The following is a 21,587-nucleotide window of genomic DNA, read 5'->3' as shown; positions in this document are numbered from 1 at the left end:
TGCATTCCCCCCCCCCCCCCCTAAGCTTATACTCGAGTCAATAAGTTTTCCCAGTTTTCTGTGGTAAAATTTTGGGGGTTGGCTTATATTCAGGTCGGCTTATACTCGAGTATATATGGTATTAGTAGGATAATGGAGATTGGGATTATACTTGTCAATTATACTTTCTTCTGACTTTCCTCAGACTCTCCATAACGCCTTAATCAGATGGCAATATTTTGCAGCATTAGTAACTTCAAACCAGGAGTGAAACAGTATAATGGAAAGATTTGCACATAGTCTTTCTTTAGGTCCCACTGCATTTTTTTTGTAAAAATACCACTGCAGGTTTTGATGCAGTCTTTTGAGCCAAAGCCCAAAGTGGTTACAAATGGAATGAAAAGTACGGTATAAAGGAAGGACTTATATTTCCCCTTCTGGCTTTGTTACAAAATACTGCATCAAAACCTAAGTAAGTAATAATATAAGCATATTTATTATTATAGCAATATGAAAGGTGTCCTTGAGAAGGAGACTTGTCATCTCACTGCCAGAATGATATTATTTATTAAAAACAATATAAGAATAATTTAAGGAAGTGGGAATTAACGGAATAATAGAGGTTACTAGAAGGGTGGGTCTCCATTTAATTATAGAGATTGGAGTCTAGAAGTCTGAAGGAAACACAAAAGGTACACTGTTATAATATGCAACGGGTAAGGCAAATAACCTGTATAATACTTAGCGTAAACTTGGATGGGTAGTCTGAAGATTCCCTACATTTATCAGAGGCTTGGGCTGTATAATAATTTTGATGCATCTATAGACCATTTTGTTTAAAGAGGACCTTTCATCAGATCGGGCACATGCAGTTTTATACACTGCTGGAAAGCTGACAGTGCGCTGAATTCAGCGCACTATCGGCTTTCCCGATCTGTGCCCTGGGTAAAGCGCTATCGGTCCCGGTACCATAGGGCTTTACAGTCAGAAGGGCATGTCTGACACTTATCGTGCTGTACTGTGGAGCGGGGAGTAACTCCCCCCTCCCGCTCCTGATAATACTCGTCTATGGACGAGCTGTGTGAGCAGAGGGAGGGGGCGTTCCTCCCCGCTCCACAGTACAGCGCGATAGGCGCTGCTGGGCAGAAGGGCGTCCCTGGCTAAGTGTCAGAAACGCCCTTCTGACTGTAAAGCGCTACGGTACCGGGACCGATAGCGCTTTACACCGGGCACAGATCGGGAAAGCCGATAGTGCGCTGAATTCAGCGCACTGTCAGCTTTCTAGCAGTATATAAAACTGCATGTGCCCGATCTGATGAAAGGTCCTCTTTAATTTTATACCACTACTAGTTGATTTTCTCTCAGATTTTATGAAAAAATGTTGGAACAGTTTTCCTGCACATTATCACTTTTCAAGTTAGTAAGGCATCGTACTTAGCTGCAGTCATGAGAAGAAACAAAGACCACCATCTTCGAATTGCACGGTTTTATGTATCAGGACATTAAAAAAAAAAATCTTAGAAGGTCCTATAATTCTGTAAATGAATTGTTGAACTGTGCACATGACAAGTTGCATCATGTAATTATTTATTTAACAAAAATTAAGCCATAATTGAAAAGTCAGATGACTCACTGTCTTGTCTTGTCCCTCCTCCCCAGGGTTCACCTGCAGCTACTGGGTAATTGCTCCTCTAGCAATTCCCTTACAATTTATTTATTAGTATTATTAATTACAAAATATTTACATTTGAAAATGATTAAATGATTTATATACAAAAACACACAAATACAAAAACAAGTACAATGGGCTAACTAGTCGTCTTCTAGTACAGTGGGATAGAGGACCCTACCACCAAGGGCTTACAATATATGAGGAAATGGGGGTAGAGACTGTAGGTGAAGGTAGAAGTTGTTCAAATAGTAGTGTGGTGATAGTAGTGCTATAGAAGGTTGTAGACTTTCCTGAAGAGGAGAGTCTTCAGGGTTCTCTTGAAGACTGGAATTGTGGGGGACAGTCTTGCTGTATGTATTGTGGTTGCAACTTCCAGTGCATAGGGGATGTATGGGAGAATTTTTTGGGGGAGATCTCCCGAAAAGCAAAAATGAGCAAAACAAAGAAGGAGGGAAATAACAGATTAGGTCAGAGATATATGGAGGGAACAGGTTCTGATGGTCTTGTAAGTCAATGTTAGTATTTTGAGCTTTATTCATTGGGCAATGGGTCGACAGTGAAGGGATTGGCAGAGTGGAGAGGATGATGAATAATGAGAAGAGAGGCTGATTGGAGCTCTGAATCACACCCTCTGACTGACACACCATTCTTAATTTACAGAGCTTAAATAGCACATCAGGCACCAAAACTACCTGCACTTACTGCCCGGGGATGATGGAGACAAGAAAGAAAATTCCAACTGTATTGAAATCAGTCGAGCAGTGCCTAGCAATATATACTAAGAACTAGAACTGGAGGTTGATCAATTAATCAAAAGATTTCATAAGCAACACCTGGCTCAAGTGGTCTGCTAATTTAGTTCTCTAAGGCCTCGTTCACATCTGCGTTGGTAATCCTTTAGGGGAGTCCGTATTGGGACCCCTCTAAAGGGACTACTGAACGCATTTGCAAGCAGTGTGCAGTGAAAGCACACGGATCCCCATAGATTATAATGGGGTCTATGTGCTTGCTGCGAGATCTCCGCAGGGAATGTGCAGACAGGAAAGTACTTCACTATCTACTTTCCTCTCCGCTTGACTCGTGCAGGCAGCGTGCGGCAAGCACCCAAATCCCATTATAGTCTATGGGGTCCATGTGCTTTCACTGCACACTGCTTGCAAATGCATTAGATAGTCCATTTGGGGGGTCCCCATGTGGACTGCCCGAACGGATTAGCAAACGCAGATGTGAACCAAGGGTATTTGGCTGTGAACCTGATTGTGTGTATTGAATTGCTTTTCTAGCCCTTGGTTAATTTTCTGGTTATTCGTTTGCCTGCTGATTCTGCCATTGACATACCGTTTGAATTTGACCTTGGCTTTCTATTAGATATTGGTTTTGTCTCCTGCCTCTGCCTCTTCTTGTTTTGATCCTGTGCTTGGACGATTATTCTCCTGTTTCTTATCTACACTGTAAATTAAAGGAGTTGTCTGGGATGCAATAAAAACCCCTAAATTAAACCCCTCCCCTGCCTGGGTGGGTTCACACCTGGGCCCGATCTTTTTTAACCGAACACAAAGTCACACATGTAAGACTTTTTGTCTGGTTAAAAAAAGAATGGTTTCGCCATGGAAAGGCACAAGACGCACATGGGCGGTCATTTTGCAAACCCATTCAAGTGAATGGGTTTCAAAACTGACCGCTGAGTTTCCATCCCCTGTCCAGTTTCTCGGGGCAGAAGATGGAACACTTACATCTTCCCCTCTGCAAGCGCTTGCTCAGTCTGAAGGTACCTGTGACACATGCGCAGTAGAGGTGGCACTCCATCTCTTCTGTGCAGGCATCAGAGGTACTTCTGTTCTATTTAGTGCTTTCAGAAAGGAGGAGAGGAGTCTACAGCCTGTGCACAGTAGTATAAAAGGAGGAGCCATCTCCCAGAGAGGAAGAAAGGTAAGTATGATGCAGTGTGTGGGGGGAGGAGTCGTTGAGTTAGTTAGTGGGGAAGGGCTAGTATTGGGCAGGATAGCTAGGGAGACAGGGAGGGAATGTAATGGAGTGAGAGAGGAGAGGGGGGGGTAGTGAGAGGCAGGTAGTGTGGAAGGTACAAAGGAAGCTACACCACATAAACAAATGTGGAAGATATCCCAAGAAAACCCAGAAATTACTCAAAACACTGCTAAAAGTATATATGTGTACTTATTAAGCCATTAATAGCACTAACTGACCCTTTTTTTGTGAGTTCTGCTTTGGTTTCAGTTAGTGGAGTGTTTATTTCCTCTACAGTTCCTGGTGGTGGTAACTCGGATGCCCAAATTCAGCAAAGTCCATCTAGCCTTGTGGCTAGCACTGATGAATGTGTTTGGGGGGGGGGGGGTGTCTCTATCTCACAGCGTTGTGCTGTTCTTATATAGCTTGTTGTTCTGCTCCCTGTTATCAGCCAGTTTCTGTGTTTGCTGTAATTTGCTTTTGCATCTCAGCCCTCTTCATTTATATGGAAGCATCAGGGTTTACCTCATTTCCACATAGTTTCTGATTTTAGACTAGTTTTGTTATATAATGACAATGTCGAATCTTCTGTGTTATTGCTCAACTGAAGTTGTTTTTACCAAATTTTAAGACTTTCTACAGACAGATCTTTTTTATGTCCTAATATATAAAACCATAGAATTCAAAGAGGGTGTACTTTGTTTTTCTAATGATTGTATGTTTCTTTGTCACTTAAAGGCACAACAAATATCTAAAACAATAAGAATACTGCCATATTTAGTTCTGTAAATCTGCCCCAATGAGCATTGTTTGGTAGAGTGACATGAATGAGCGTGGAAACAAGCCAAAATGTATTCACTTGCAATGACTTATGATAATGCATTAAATAAATTTTTTAGATTTTCTTAAAATCCAAATATAATAAATAGAAAATGTAAAGGTTATTCTTTATGTTGCCTTTTATTTTCGTATGGTGTAGTGTTGACCATACCTTGCTAAAATCAGTTCATATAAGGTTAATAGGAATCTTGCTATACAAGGAAATAGTGGAAACGGTACTAAATTTTATAGCATTTTATAGCCCCCTTGTGTTTTTTCTCTGCCATCTAGGTGAACGTCACAGAGCCTATCATGTAATAATTCACATCCTGCGGATGCAGAAGGCAAAAATACAATGAAGCAACAAAAGGCTTTATATTTAATAGATAAGGAGAACTTGCTGGCTGTTACTTGGGTTATACGTCACAGGCATTGGATTAATACATTTCTTTAAACGTTATAAAGCATTTTTATACTTACGGGAGCCTTCAGACGGAGTAAACGCACGTGTAGTTTTGCAAAATACACGTGTAAAAATACACGTGTAAAAATAAGACTTCCATTGACTTCAATGATATATTTATTTTTTTTTTCAATTCAAAAGTTTTATTGGTATTTCAAAATTTTAAAAGAACAACATAGCATAAACCATGAGACAGAAGTACAATAAAGCAACATAATAGACAACATTAGCAGATGGTTAGTTGTAAGTCAGAGTTCTATACGGCAACAGAACCTAACAGCAAAAATTCAAAGCTGCAATCAACAGTGGTATCATCGCAACAGTAGCGAGACTAGCTCTAAGGAAAGAAAGAGGAGAGAACAAGGAAGAAGACAACAAGTAGGCCAAGAAAAGAGAGAAGGGGGAAAAATAAGAAGAGAGGAGGGTGAGGTGGGGAACAAAAACAGCAGAAGGGACCAGAGACAAAGAGATGAAAAAGAGAAAAAGAAGGGGAAGGGGGGGGGGGGAGCAAAGAGATGGGGGAAAACTAGGGAAGGGAAAGGTGACTGATGCCAAGTCTAGTGCTTATGTAGAAGCCAAGGGGTCCACGTTTTCAAATAACGGTCATGAGCTCTGGAGGACCAACTCATGAGTTCATCAAAACGACAGATCTGATTCACTTTATCAATCCACAGCGAGAGCGGAGGAGCTGACGAATTCATCCAGTATAGCGGAATGAGAGACTTTGCTGCAGCCAGTAAGTGGGTAACCAGTCTATTTGATTCAGGTTTATAATCTCCAGATGGCATAAAGAAAAACACGGTTTCAGGAGTGAGCTGGAAGTAAGGGTAGCTAACTGCCCGGATCACATTTTCTATATGGAGCCAAAAATCTCGTATCACCGGACATGTCCACCATATATGCAGATAGTTGCCAGCCTCAGTCTGGCATCTCCAGCAACGGTCAGATGTATGCAATTTCTTGGCATGTAGCCAGACAGGTGTTCTGTACCAGCGCGAGACGAGTTTATAGTTGCTTTCCTGCAACCTGATACAGGGCGAAAAACCATGCGACCTGGACAAGAGTCTTTCAACATCATCGTCAGACAGCGATATCTGTAGTTCTACTTCCCAATCACGAATTTCGGTCGGTAAGGACGGCTTGGATCCACATAATGGGACAGAAGATGGGAAATTTTCCTCAACATATGGGTTTTAGACAACAATAGCTTCTCAAAGTTGGTCAGGGAAGATCTAGTTACGTATGTTTGAAGGATTTTGTCGAAGACCAAAGACATGTTTCGTTTGTGGAGGAAAGTGAATACCCTGTCTGGGAGCAAGGAACAGGTTTCTTCTGCAGACAGTAGCCCTGAGGGGGTGATAACGTCCTTGAAGGTCAGACCACGGAAGGCGGCCCAAAAATCTGAAAAGATGCCAGGGGAGATAGTCGTCAAAAATGGAGCCAAATGCAGTGGGAGAATCGGGGAAGGTTGTGGAAGAAGCTCATCTAACAGATCAGTCCAAGCACGCACTGGGTTGATCAATGATATTTTTTACACATGTAAAAATACGCCTGTAAAATGTCATTGAAGTCAATGGGAGTCTTATTTTTACATGTGTATTTTGCAAAAATACATGCGTGTTTACTCCGTGTGAAGGCTCCCTAAGATGGATACTATGTGGTCTTTGGGTCACTATCATTTAACATACAAACTGGTTCTGTTCACACTGGCTTCATGGTTTCATTCTGTCAGGATTACATTGCCTCAGACAGACACAATACAGTCATCTGTCAAGGTACAACTTCCTTAGATTATAATATTTTACTATACTATGGTGTTTCTTGGACTATTGTAATTCAAACCTGCTTTCAACTTAAAGACCGTGGACATTCTGAATCTCTGACACATGTAATGGGCAATGGAGAGTTCACTGGTAAAACCCCTGTACTGGTACATGCACTGGTTGGCTATATACAGTAATTGCGCCTCTTTTCAGTTCAAGGCTACTTTTCAGATTCTAATGTAAATGACAAGTGACAGATCTCATCTAATAAGTAACAGAAACAATAGAAATATTTAGAGGTAAATGCAATTTTATTAATTCTACTCTCTGATGCTTCAGAAAATGCAAACCTCCTAATTTTCTGCAAATGTAATTTATCCATCTCTAGTGGTATTGTATCAGACTGCTTTAGAGGACTGAACACCCCAAAACAAAGATCAGGATGCACCACCCAGAAGAATGCTATGTCATGTGGCCCATGTTGGATTATTACATGTCATTGACATTGAATGTTGCATTCAGTTTTAGTTTAACAGGTGTATTACAGTTGGGACACTATGTAAAATGTAAAGAAAATTGGAATGCAATAATGCGGACACCTCATATAACTATGTTTTATTCACAATAGAACATAGAACAAATATCAGATTTCAGAAGTTGAAAGTTAGACATTAATTTCATTTGAAATAATAAATTATGCCTCCTTCACACGAAAGTGATGTTTTTGATGGATCTAACGTCCGTTAAAAATGGACAATTAATGTTTTACATCCGGTCTGTTTTTCCATTATTGCATTAGTTTGTAAATAAGATAAGATAATCCTTTAATAGTCCCACAGTGGAGGAATTTCAGCATGTTACAGCAGCATAGTAATACAGATACAGGATAATACACAGTAATATATTACGGAAGTAGACACACATATGCTGAGAAGAGAAGATATACTAGGAGTCCATAGCAGCTAAGGAACAGAAGAAGAAAGAAGGAAGACATCATAATCATAATCATTAGTGTCATGTCAGTGAAAACAATGGATGAATTTCATTAGTCCTTCTTTTTTGACTCCACACACTGATGCTGCGTTCACACCAGCATCCAGTTTCCATTCTCAGGTTTCCGTCTTCTGCAGGCAGAAGACGGAAACCTGTCAAACAGTGTCTGGCCATGAGCGCCCGCGAAACCTTTTTTTTTTAAAACCGGACCCAAAGTCCTGCATGTCCGACTGTGCCACGGAGAGCACAAAACGCTCACTGGCGCTTACGGCCGGACACTTTTCAAACCCATTCATTTGAATGGGTTTGAAAACTGCCTGCAGGTTTCCAGTTTCGGGCAGGAAACGGAAACCTGAAAGCGGAGACCCCGGGCGCAGATGTGAACAAGCCCTGATCTGTTTTCCACACTAGTATTTACAACAGTTAAAAAAAGATCAATTGGTTATGTTCAGGTCCATGTATCCACAAAAATGGACAGAAGTAGTGCAAGTCAGGTTTTTTGACAGGTGTTAAAACAAACCGTCAAAAAACGGACATATGAATAGACACATTGAAATCATGGGCACTGCAAAAACTTCTGTCACATGCCCTTTTTTCATGTTGTGTGCAAAAGGCCAAACACTACATTCACAAGACTGTAAGCAATGGCCGTGTGATGTCCGTTTTTTAATAACTGTCACATGACTGTTATATTGACGGTCTGTTGTTAATGACCGTCAAAATATAAGTCATATCCTATTTTTGTCCAATCTCTCGATGCCTTTAAAAAGTGGTTGCCCCTTGGGTACAAGATGGCCGTGAAAAATGCACCTTGGTCATCTGAATGTAGTCTTAGATATTGATAGCAGCAACACATCTCATCTGGGTAGTATGGCTGGAGTAATTTCTGCAGTTTCGGGAGATGAGTACTGGGTCTTCTTTACCAGATTTTTCATTTCATAGTGAGCCAGGCAAATGTTGCAGGCAGGGCAGATGAGCATGCAGATTCTCCTTCTGTGAAGCCATGCTGTTGTGATGAATGCTGAAATATACAAGGCCTGAAGAAGATGTTATCTGAATGAGAACATATGTTTTAAAATCTCCATAGACTTCTCAGCACAAATAGAGCCATGTGTAAGCTGCCCATGCTGTAGACACTGATGTTTCCCCAAACCATCAGGGTTGTGTTGCTGCCATCAGTTTCTAAATGTCTTAATTTTTTCAAATGAAAAATGTCTAAAAATGTCTCATTTTCATCCTGTGAATAAAATACAGTTAAGATAAGATTTCCAAATCATTGCATTCATGTCTACATTTTGCACAGAATTTTAACTTTTTTTGGAATTGGGGTTGGACATTTAAATGTAAACCAGTGAAAGGTGCCCCACTATGGTTTACATGGAATATAATTAAGGACATTTCTTTATTTTGCCTACTTATTTGTATATAGCGCCAACATATTCTGCAGCGCTTTACAGACTATGTCAATCACTGTACCATATAAGGTTCACAATCTACATTCCATATCAGTATGTCTTTGGAGTTTGGAAGGAAATCAGAGTACTGGAAAAAAAACCATGTAAACACTGGGAGAACATACAAACTCCTTGCAGATGTTGTCTTTGGTCAGATTCAAATTTAGGACACCAGCGATAAAAAGCTCCAGTGCAAACCACTGAGCCACCATGCTGCAAATCTACAGACATGTTCCTGTTTACGTTAAAATGAGTACAGCAGCACTATCTGGTAGAAGGGAACGAGATTATTATTACAAGAGATGATTACAGGCATTATATAATATCTGCTTGTTCTTCTATGAAACAGACAGATAATTGCTGTACCTACTGGGGCAGAGTAATGGCTTTAATAGCATAAGCCATCGTACAAAGCATTTAACAGTAACCACATCAATGACTGCTTGCTCCAGCTGTGGATTAGATACAACATCAACATTGTTTTAACAAGTTCAAAATTAATCTGACTTATTTTTTAAAGTTTGAGCTTTACTTAAAGAGAACCTTTCACGACCACAAGCCTGTGCAGCTTTCTGCACCATGTTATAGGCGCAGCTGCACAGACTCTGGGGCACTTTGAATTTATTCTCTAGCTCCCTCATTGCGGAGTTCTGAACCACATTATTTTTGGCATTCTGTATGCTAATTAAGGCCTTCACGGTCAGAAGGGTGTTTCTGACAGTGAAAGGGAAAAGCAGTGTAATTCTCGTCATTCTGACACTGTCCAATTGGCAGATGATAGTGTCAGAGCAGCTTCAGCAGCGTGATCTCACTACTTCTCGCGAGACCACGCACTTCTCTCTTTATGGGACTGAGAAGAAGAGCCGGAGGAGTAAACAAATGCAGAAGATACCAGGAGCTCACAGACACCCAGAAATCACTCAAAACACTGGTAAAGGTATTTAGGTGCATTTAGTAACCCATTAATAGCAATAATAGATCTTTTAAAAAAAATGCCTGGAAAACCCGTTTAATGGTGGCATGTAGTGTCTAGGGATATCTCACATGTTTTACTATAAGGTCTAGTCATTTCTATTTACAGAACAGAAGGTGAAGTGAGTAGATTTTTATTGATCTATCCCCACCAACACCAACTATAATATAAGCAAGAAGATTTTATCTTGCACTGCTATCATTATCCCATGTGCACCTATGACGTGTTTCCCAAAGACATATAAGATATACATTTGAATTTTCTAGTGGTTTTTTCCTCTTTCATGTCAATAATTCACATAATTATTACTATGATTGTAATATATTGCATTTAATCTATTCGATAGCTGTTACCTCATGTTTTAACAGTTTCTTTTGTTGGTTTATTGTACCTTAGACATGTAATACATTTGCATTATAGGTGTGTACTGAGTTTGCATTACATTGTCTGTATGACAACCATACAATCTGAAACACAAATATCAGTTTAAAGACAATTGTGAAATCTACTTTATTTGTTTTTGGTTTTAAAAATGCAGTTTTCATATGGTATCTGTAGACCGATCCTAAGCTGGTGTTACTGCAGCCTTGAATCAGATCAGTCTAGATCTTCTTAGAATCAACTGACCCTCCTTAGATGACACAAGCTGTACATATTTCTCTTGGGAAATCACATTACATTGTCTTTTAATGTTATTGATTTGCTAAGGAAATGTTTAGTGACCCGTGCCATAGTCAACAGTAGTGTGTTTGTTGTTGAATTTGGCAAGTTATCATATGTGCATGTCCATCTATGTTCAGAAATATACTGTACAAAAGTGTTCTGCGCTCCTTTCTGAAGGGACAGTTTGTACTGGAAGAGATTGGTAGCAATAATATATCATTATGACTGTTCATCTGCTGAAGTGGATACAGTAAACACATTACTTAACCCTTAGGCTACAGCCGTAATAATATGGAAGCCTCTCATCTGTTCAGAATCTGAGCAGGCAGCTGCTGGAGTGGGTGTTAGCTGTAAGATGAGCTCTGATCTGGGGTTTTAACCCCTTAGAAGCCACAGTCACACATGACCATGGCATTTAAAGAGGACCTTTCACCGATTTGGGCACAGGCAGTTCTATATAATGCTGGAAAGCCAACAGTGCGCTGAATTCAGTGCACTGTCGACTTTCCTCATCTGTGCCCCAGGTAAAGAGCTATCGGTCCCAGTACCGTAGCGCTTTACAGTCAGAAGGGCATTCCTGACAGACAGTCAGGTACATCCGTCTTCACAGCAGCGCCTATCACGCTGTGCTGTGTGAGTGGGGAGGAACGCCTCCCTCCCCTCCTGATAATACTCGTCTATGGACGAGCACTGTGAGCAGGGTGAGGGGGCGTTCTTCCTCACTCACACTGTACAGCGCTATAGGCGCTGCTGTGGAGGATGTACCTGACAGAATGTCAGGAACACCCTTCTGACTGTAAAGAGCTACGGTACCAGGACCGATAGCTCTTCACCCGGGGCACAGATCGGGAAAGCCAACAGTTCACTGAATTCAGCTCAGTGTCAGCTTTCCAGCAGTATATAGAACTGCCTGTGCCCAAATCGGTGAAAGGTCCTCTTTAAGGGGTTCCTCTTATGTATCATAGTGTATAGTATGGAACTAGCAATCAGAACATTGCTGCTTCAGGTTCCTTAGAGGAACATTACAGAACAGCAAAAAAAAAAAAGTGTCAATGAAAAGTGGTGTATTAAAAAAATTAATGAAGCTTCAAAATGAGGCATTACCTATATAAAATGAATTATGTTTTTTAAAAAATCCTTAACAATTAATAAATACAATACATATTTGCTGTCAGCACGTCCATCACAACCCGTAAAATAAAACATGAAACATTATATAACCTGCACAGTGAAAAGAAAAAAAATTACATAAATAATGATTTTTCACTATCTTGCCTTACAGAAAATGGTATAAAAAGTTATCAAAAAGTTTTAAGTACCCATAACAGTAAAAATAAAAATGAAAGATCATCCTACAAAAATTGAGGAACTCTGCTAACTGAAAAATAAAAAGTTACGCATCTCAGAAGATGGTGATATGAAAATAACCTATAAAATTATATGAATTAGGGATTGCCGTAATTGTACTGACCGGCAGAATAAAGGTAACGTGTTACTTATGCTGTAGGCTGCATGGCCAAAAATGTGAAAGCTAAAACACAATGCTATATTTTTTTATTTATTTAATCCACAAAAAAAAGAGATAATAAAAAGTATTCAATGTTCAAGCTGTAGGCACCACAGAATTATGTCATTACAAAATGCATCTCATCCTGCTAAAAAAGCAGCTCTCATATGGCTACATCACCAGAAAAATAAAAAAATATATAGCTTTCACAATGTGAAGACCCCTCAAAATCGCCAAATCATTAGATCAAAACTGTCTGCAGCTGGAAAAGAATGTATACGTTGTGCGGGCGTATATCAGGGTGTACCCCAGATTTAGAGCTTACGAGGGAAAATAAAAAAGTAGTGACCAAAATGCTCGCTCACTATACTTCAGGCTAAATTTGTGCAGTGTAGTCGTGTGAATGAGGCCTTGCTGGTACTTCAGGTGTTCTTCAAAAGTAGCATGCCAGACAAAAATACAAGCCATCTAAATCTGCTCCAAAAATCAAATAGCTCTCCTTGCTTTCCTTCTGCGCCCTGTGTCGATGACAGGGAGTCTGTCAGTAGTAAATTGTGGTGTCAGTAGTGGTGTTTGTGGTGGTCTACAATTTTCAAATATGCCTCTACTGTTCAGCTTTGCAGCCCCATTTTCATGTAAATTGCCATTTATTAAAATGTATATTGGGGGGGGGGGGGGCAGTTTGGGGGGTGTCTTAGCTCGCCCAGGCTTCAGTCTCAGCTCTAAATTCCCAGGCAAAGCACTTTTTGACAAACCGCTTTGTAGGTTATCAAGGCAACTATTTGAGTGAGTACCAACTTTAATTCCATATTTATTCTGTAGAATTAACAGACATTATGTACTTAACATTGCCAAACTATATCACAGACAGAAATTATCTGCATCTAGTAACAACTAGAGATGAGCGAACAGTGTTCTATCGAACTCATGTTCGATCGGATATTAGGCTGTTCGGCATGTTCGAATCGAATCGAACACCGCGTGGTAAAGTGCGCCATTACTCGATTCCCCTCCCACCTTCCCTGGCGCCTTTTTTGCTCCAATAACAGCGCAGGGTAGTGGGACAGGAACTACGACACCGGTGACGTTGAGAAAAGTAGGCAAAACCCATTGGCTGCCGAAAACATGTGACCTCTAATTTAAAAGAACAGCGCCGCCCAGCTTCGCGTCATTCTGAGCTTGCAATTCACCGAGGACGGAGGTTTCCGTCCAGCTAGCTAGGGCTTAGATTCTGGGTAGGCAGGGACAGGCTAGGATAGGAAGGAGAAGACAACCACAACAGCTCTTGTAAGAGCTAAATTCCAGGGAGAAGCTTGTCAGTGTAACGTGGCACTGACGGGCTCAATCGCCGCAACCCAGCTTTCCCAGGATCCTGAATGGAATACACTGTCAGTGTATTCCCGTATACCCGATATATACCCCCGATACCCGTTCCAACGGTGTGCCCCCCCACCTTCACCCCAGAAATACCCTGCAAGTCCCCTAGCAATAGAATTGGGGCTATATACACCCACAATTTTTACTACTGGTATACAGTGCCATTGTCTGACTGGGAATTCAAAGAATATATTGGGGTTATAAATACCCTCATTTCTTGCTACTGCCATATAGTGCCAGTTTCTGACTTGTAATTCAAAGAATATATTGGGGTTACGTGCACCCACAATTTTTACTACTGGTATACAGTGCCATTGTCTGACTGGGAATTCAAAGAATATATTGGGAATACAAATACCCTCATTTCTTGCTACTGCCATATAGTGCCAGTTTCTGACTGGTAATTCAAAGAATATATTGGGGTTACGTGCACCCACAATTTTTACTACTGGTATACAGTGCCATTGTCTGACTGGGAATTCAAAGAATATATTGGGAATACAAATACCCTCATTTCTTGCTACTGCCATATAGTGCCAGTTTCTGACTGGTAATTCAAAGAATATATTGGGGTTACGTGCACCCACAATTTTTACTACTGGTATACAGTGCCATTGTCTGACTGGGAATTCAAAGAATATATTGGGAATACAAATACCCTCATTTCTTGCTACTGCCATATAGTGCCAGTTTCTGACTGGTAATTCAAAGAATATATTGGGGTTACGTGCACCCACAATTTTTACTACTGGTATACAGTGCCATTGTCTGACTGGGAATTCAAAGAATATATTGGGGTTATAAATACCCTCATTTCTTGCTACTGCCATATAGTGCCAGTTTCTGACTGGTAATTCAAAGAATATATTGGGGTTACGTGCACCCACAATTTTTACTACTGGTATACAGTGCCATTGTCTGACTGGGAATTCAAAGAATATATTGGGAATACAAATACCCTCATTTCTTGCTACTGCCATATAGTGCCAGTTTCTGACTGGTAATTCAAAGAATATATTGGGGTTACGTGCACCCACAATTTTTACTACTGGTATACAGTGCCATTGTCTGACTGGGAATTCAAAGAATATATTGGGGTTATAAATACCCTCATTTCTTGCTACTGCCATATAGTGCCAGTTTCTGACTGGTAATTCAAAGAATATATTGGGGTTACGTGCACCCACAATTTTTACTACTGGTATACAGTGCCATTGTCTGACTGGGAATTCAAAGAATATATTGGGATTATAAATACCCTCATTTCTTGCTACTGCCATATAGTGCCAGTTTCTGACTGGTAATTCAAAGAATATATTGGGGTTACGTGCACCCACAATTTTTACTACTGGTATACAGTGCCATTGTCTGAGTGGGAATTCAAAGAATATATTGGGAATACAAATACCCTCATTTCTTGCTACTGCCATATAGTGCCAGTTTCTGACTGGTAATTCAAAGAATATATTGGGGTTACGTGCACCCACAATTTTTACTACTGGTATACAGTGCCATTGTCTGACTGGGAATTCAAAGAATATATTGGGGTTATAAATACCCTCATTTCTTGCTACTGCCATATAGTGCCAGTTTCTGACTGGTAATTCAAAGAATATATTGGGGTTACGTGCACCCACAATTTTTACTACTGGTATACAGTGCCATTGTCTGACTGGGAATTCAAAGAATATATTGGGGTTATAAATACCCTCATTTCTTGCTACTGCCATATAGTGCCAGTTTCTGACTGGTAATTCAAAGAATATATTGGGGTTACGTGCACCCACAATTTTTACTACTGGTATACAGTGCCATTGTCTGACTGGGAATTCAAAGAATATATTGGGATTATAAATACCCTCATTTCTTGCTACTGCCATATAGTGCCAGTTTCTGACTGGTAATTCAAAGAATATATTGGGGTTACGTGCACCCACAATTTTTACTACTGGTATACAGTGCCATTGTCTGACTGGGAATTCAAAGAATATATTGGGAATACAAATACCCTCATTTCTTGCTACTGCCATATAGTGCCAGTTTCTGACTGGTAATTCAAAGAATATATTGGGGTTACGTGCACCCACAATTTTTACTACTGGTATACAGTGCCAATTTCTAACTAGGAATTCAAAATGCGCAAGGCTCCCGGAAAGGGACGTGGACGAGGCCGTGGGCGAGGTCGGGGGAATGGTTCTGGGGAGCAAGGTAGCAGTGAAGCCACAGGGCGTCCCGTGCCTACTCCTGTGGGGCAGCAAGCATTGCGCCACTCCACAGTGCCAGGGTTGCTTGCCACATTAACTAAACTGCAGGGTACAAACCTTAGTAGGCCCGAGAACCAGGAACAGGTCTTGCAATGGCTGTCAGAGAACGCTTACAGCACATTGTCCAGCAGCCAGTCAGACTCTGCCTCCTCTCCTCCTATTACCCAACAGTCTTGTCTTCCTTCCTCCCAAAATTCCGAAGCTTTACAGAACAATAACCCAAACTGTCCCTGCTCCCCAGAGCTGTTCTCCGCTCCTTTAATTGTCCCTCAACCTGCCTCTCCACGTCACGATTCCACGAACCTAACAGAGGAGCATCTGTGTCCAGATGCTCAAACACTAGAGTCTCCTCCATCTCCGTTCGATTTGGTGGTGGATGACCAGCAACCCACCCTCATCGACGATGATGTGACGCAGTTGCCGTCAGGGCATCCAGTTGACCGGCGCATTGTGCGGGAGGAGGAGATGAGACAGGAGTTGGAAGAGGAAGTGGTGGATGATGAGGACACTGACCCGACCTGGACAGGGGGGATGTCAAGCGGGGAAAGTAGTGTGGATGTTGAGGCAGGTGCAGCACCAAAAAGGGTAGCTAGAGGCAGAGGCAGAGGTCAGCAGCTTAGGCGAAGCCAGGCCACACCCAGAATCTCCCAAGATGTTCCAGTTCGTACCCAGCCCCGAAAAACTCCCACCTCGAGGGCACGTTTCTCGAAGGTGTGGAGTTTTTTCAAGGAATGCGCCGAGGACAGATATAGTGTTGTCTGCACAATTTGCCTCTCGAAATTGATTAGGGGCTCTGAGAAGAGCAACCTGTCCACCACTTCAATGCGCCGTCATTTGGAATCCAAGCACTGGAATCAGTGGCAGGCAGCAACGGCAGGACAAAGGCCGCCTGCCGTTCACGCCACTGCCACTGCCTCTGCCTCTGCCACTGCCACTGCTGACTGTGCTGGCGATGCACTCCAGAGGACGAGCCAGGACACCACTTCATCTGCCTCCGCCACTTTGTTGACTTCTACCTCATCCTCCCCTGGTCCTGTCTTATCTCCTTGTCCTGCACCATCAAAGGCACCATCAGGCGCTTCTTTACAACAACCCACCATCTCTCAGACATTGGAGCGGCGGCAGAAATACACTGCTAACCACCCACACGCGCAAGCCTTGAACGCCAACATCGCTAAACTGCTGGCCCAGGAGATGTTGGCGTTCCGGCTTGTTGAAACTCCCGCCTTCCTGGACCTGATGGCAACTGCGGCACCTCACTATGCCGTCCCTAGCCGTCACTACTTCTCCCGGTGTGCCGTCCCCGCCTTGCACCAGCACGTGTCACTCAACATCAGGCGGGCCCTTAGTTCCGCGCTTTGCACAAAGGTCCACTTGACCACCGACGCGTGGACAAGTGCATGCGGACAGGGACGCTACATTTCACTGACGGCACACTGGGTGAATGTAGTTGAGGCTGGGACTGCTTCCCAAACTGGCCCGGTGTACCTCGTCTCCCCGCCTAACATTCCTGGCAGGGACACGAGAAGAACACCCCCCTCCTCCTCCTCCTCTACCGCCTCCTCCTCCGTCACCGCCTCCTCCTCCGCCACCGCCTCCTCCTCTGCTGTTAGATTGACCCCAGCTACGAGTTGGAAACGTTGCAGCACTGGCGTTGGTAGACGTCAGCAGGCTGTGCTGAAGCTGATCAGCTTGGGGGACAGACAGCACACTGCCTCCGAGGTGAGGGATGTCCTCCTCGATGAGACTGCAATATGGTTTGAGCCGCTGCACCTGGGCCCAGGCATGGTCGTTTGTGATAACGGCCGGAACCTGGTAGCAGCTCTGGAGCTTGCCGGACTCCAACATGTTCCATGCCTGGCCCACGTCTTCAACCTAGTGGTGCAACGTTTCCTAAAGAGCTACCCCAATGTTCCAGAGCTACTGGTGAAAGTGCGGCGCATGTGCGCCCACTTTCGCAAGTCGACAGTAGCCGCTGCTAGCTTAAAATCTCTCCAGCAACGCCTGCATGTGCCACAACACCGGCTTTTGTGCGACGTCCCCACACGCTGGAACTCAACGTTTCAGATGTTGAATAGAGTGGTTGAGCAGCAGAGACCTTTGATGGAATACCAGCTACAAAACCCTAGGGTGCCACAAAGTCAGCTGCCTCAGTTTCACATCCATGAGTGGCCATGGATGAGAGACCTTTGTGACATCCTACGGGTCTTTGAGGAGTCCACAAGGAGGGTGAGCTCTGAGGATGCGATGGTGAGCCTTACAATCCCGCTCTTGTGTGTTCTGAGAGAATCCCTGATTGACATCAGGGATAACTCAGATCACACAGAGGAGTTAGGGATAGCATCCGATCCGTCACAGCTGGAGAGTAGGTCCACACATCTGTCCGCTTCACTGCGTTTAATGGAGGAGGAGGAGGAGGAGGAGGAGGAGGAGGAAGAAGAGTTGTCCGATGATGTGATGGTGATACAGGAGGCTTCCGGGCAACTTCGAATCATCCCATTGTTGCAGCGCGGATGGGTAGACATGGAGGATGAGGAGGAAATGGAGATTGAACTTTCCGGTGGGGCCAGAGGAGTCATGCCAACTAACACTGTGGCAGACATGGCTGAGTTCATGTTGGGGTGCTTTACAACCGACAAGCGTATTGTCAAAATCATGGAGGACAACCAGTACTGGATCTTTGCTATCCTTGACCCCCGGTATAAAAACAACATCTCGTCTTTTATTCCGGTAGAGGGGAGGGCCAATCGCATCAATGCTTGCCACAGGCAATTGGTGCAGAATATGATGGAGATGTTTCCAGCATGTGACGTTGGCGGCAGGGAGGGCAGTTCCTCCAGTAGGCAACCAAGTTCTCACCGGTCCACACAAACGAGGGGCACACTGTCTAAGGTCTGGGACACCTTGATGGCACCCCCTTGCCAAAGTGCCGCCACGGAGGGTCCTAGTGTCACCAGGCGTGAGAAGTATAGGCGCATGTTGCGGGAATACCTTTCCGACCACAGCCCTGTCCTCTCCGACCCCTCTGCGCCCTACACGTATTGGGTGTCGAAGTTGGACCTGTGGCTTGAACTTGCCCTATATGCCTTGGAGGTGCTGTCCTGTCCTGCCGCCAGCGTCCTATCTGAGAGGGTGTTCAGTGCAGCCGGTGGCATCATCACTGACAAGCGCACCCGTCTGTCAGCTGAGAGTGCCGACCGGCTCACTTTGATAAAAATGAACCACCACTGGGTAGAGCCGTCATTTTTGTGCCCACCTGTGTAAAGCACCCCAACATGAAACTCCATGTCTGTACTCAACCTCTCCAATTCCTCCGCATCCTCATACTCATCCACCATAAGCGTTGCACAATTCTGCTAATACTAGGCTCCCTCCACCCTGATTTCCCCCAACTCTGCTGGTTAGAGGCTCCCTCCACCCTGATTTCCACCAACTCTGCTGGTTAGAGGCTCCCTCCACCATGAATTGGTCCAAACTGGGCTGTTTAGCGGCTCCCTCCACCATTAATTGGTCCAAACTGGGCTGTTTAGAGGCTCCCTCCACCATGAATTTGCCCAAACTGGGCTGTTTAGAGGCTCCCTCCACCATGAATTTGCCCAAACTGGGCTGGTTAGAGGCTCCCTCCACCATTAATTGGTCCAAACTGGGCTGGTTAGAGGCTCCCTCCACCATGAATTGGTCCAAACTGGGTTTTTTAGAGGCTCCCTCCACCATGAATTGGTCCAAACTTGGCTGTTTAGAGGCTCCCTCCACCATTAATTGGTCCAAACTGGGCTGGTTAGAGGCTCCCTCCACCATGAATTTGCCCAAACTGGGCTGGTTAGAGGCTCCCTCCACCATTAATTGGTCCAAACTGGGCTGGTTAGAGGCTCCCTCCACCATGAATTTGCCCAAACTGGGCTGTTTAGAGGCTCCCTCCACCATGAATTGGTCCAAACTGGGTTTTTTAGAGGCTCCCTCCACCATGAATTGGTCCAAACTTGGCTGTTTAGAGGCTCCCTCCACCATTAATTGGTCCAAACTGGGCTGGTTAGAGGCTCCCTCCACCATGAATTGGTCCAAACTGGGGTTTTTAGGGGCTCCCTCCACCATGAATTTCCCAAAACTTGGCTGTTTAGAGGCTCCCTCCACCATTAATTGGTCCAAACTGGGCTGTTTAGAGGCTCCCTCCACCATTAATTGGTCCAAACTGGGCTGGTTAGAGGCTCCCTCCACCATGAATTTGCCCAAACTGGGCTGTTTAGAGGCTCCCTCCACCATGAATTGGTCCAAACTGGGTTTTTTAGAGGCTCCCTCCACCATGAATTGGTCCAAACTTGGCTGTTTAGAGGCTCCCTCCACCATGAATTGGTCCAAACTGGGCTGGTTAGAGGCTCCCTCCACCATGAATTGGTCCAAACTGGGCTGGTTAGAGGCTCCCTCCACCATGAATTTCCCAAAACTTGGCTGTTTAGAGGCTCCCTCCACATTAATTGGTCCAAACTGGGCTGTTTAGAGGCTCCCTCCACCATGAATTGGTCCAAACTGGGTTTTTTAGAGGCTCCCTCCACCATGAATTGGTCCAAACTGGGTTTTTTAGAGGCTCCCTCCACCATGAATTGGTCCAAACTGGGCTGGTTAGAGGCTCCCTCCACCATTAATTGGTCCAAACTGGGCTGGTTAGAGGCTCCCTCCACCATGAATTTCCCAAAACTTGGCTGTTTAGAGGCTCCCTCCACCATTAATTGGTCCAAACTGGGCTGTTTAGAGGCTCCCTCCACCATTAATTGGTCCAAACTGGGCTGTTTAGAGGCTCCCTCCACCATGAATTTGCCCAAACTGGGCTGTTTAGAGGCTCCCTCCACCATGAATTGGTCCAAACTGGGCTGGTTAGAGGCTCCCTCCACCATGAATTGGTCCAAACTGGGCTGGTTAGAGGCTCCCTCCACCATGAATTGGTCCAAACTGGGGTTTTTAGGGGCTCCCTCCACCATGAATTGGTCCAAACTTGGCTGTTTAGAGGCTCCCTCCACCATTAATTGGTCCAAACTGGGCTGGTTAGAGGCTCCCTCCACCATGAATTTGCCCAAACTGGGCTGGTTAGAGGCTCCCTCCACCATTAATTGGTCCAAACTGGGCTGGTTAGAGGCTCCCTCAACCATGAATTTGCCCAAACTGGGCTGTTTAGAGGCTCCCTCCACCATGAATTGGTCCAAACTGGGTTTTTTAGAGGCTCCCTCCACCATGAATTGGTCCAAACTTGGCTGTTTAGAGGCTCCTTCCACCATTAATTGGTCCAAACTGGGCTGGTTAGAGGCTCCCTCCACCATGAATTGGTCCAAACTGGGGTTTTTAGGGGCTCCCTCCACCATGAATTTCCCAAAACTTGGCTGTTTAGAGGCTCCCTCCACCATTAATTGGTCCAAACTGGGCTGTTTAGAGGCTCCCTCCACCATTAATTGGTCCAAACTGGGCTGGTTAGAGGCTCCCTCCACCATGAATTTGCCCAAACTGGGCTGTTTAGAGGCTCCCTCCACCATGAATTGGTCCAAACTGGGTTTTTTAGAGGCTCCCTCCACCATGAATTGGTCCAAACTTGGCTGTTTAGAGGCTCCCTCCACCATTAATTGGTCCAAACTGGGCTGGTTAGAGGCTCCCTCCACCATGAATTGGTCCAAACTGGGTTTTTTAGAGGCTCCCTCCACCATGAATTGGT

This window comes from Leptodactylus fuscus, chromosome 5, assembly GCF_031893055.1.
Source record: "Leptodactylus fuscus isolate aLepFus1 chromosome 5, aLepFus1.hap2, whole genome shotgun sequence".
NCBI lineage: Eukaryota > Metazoa > Chordata > Amphibia > Anura > Leptodactylidae > Leptodactylus > Leptodactylus fuscus.
Note: the sequence above shows the minus strand (reverse complement) of the source record.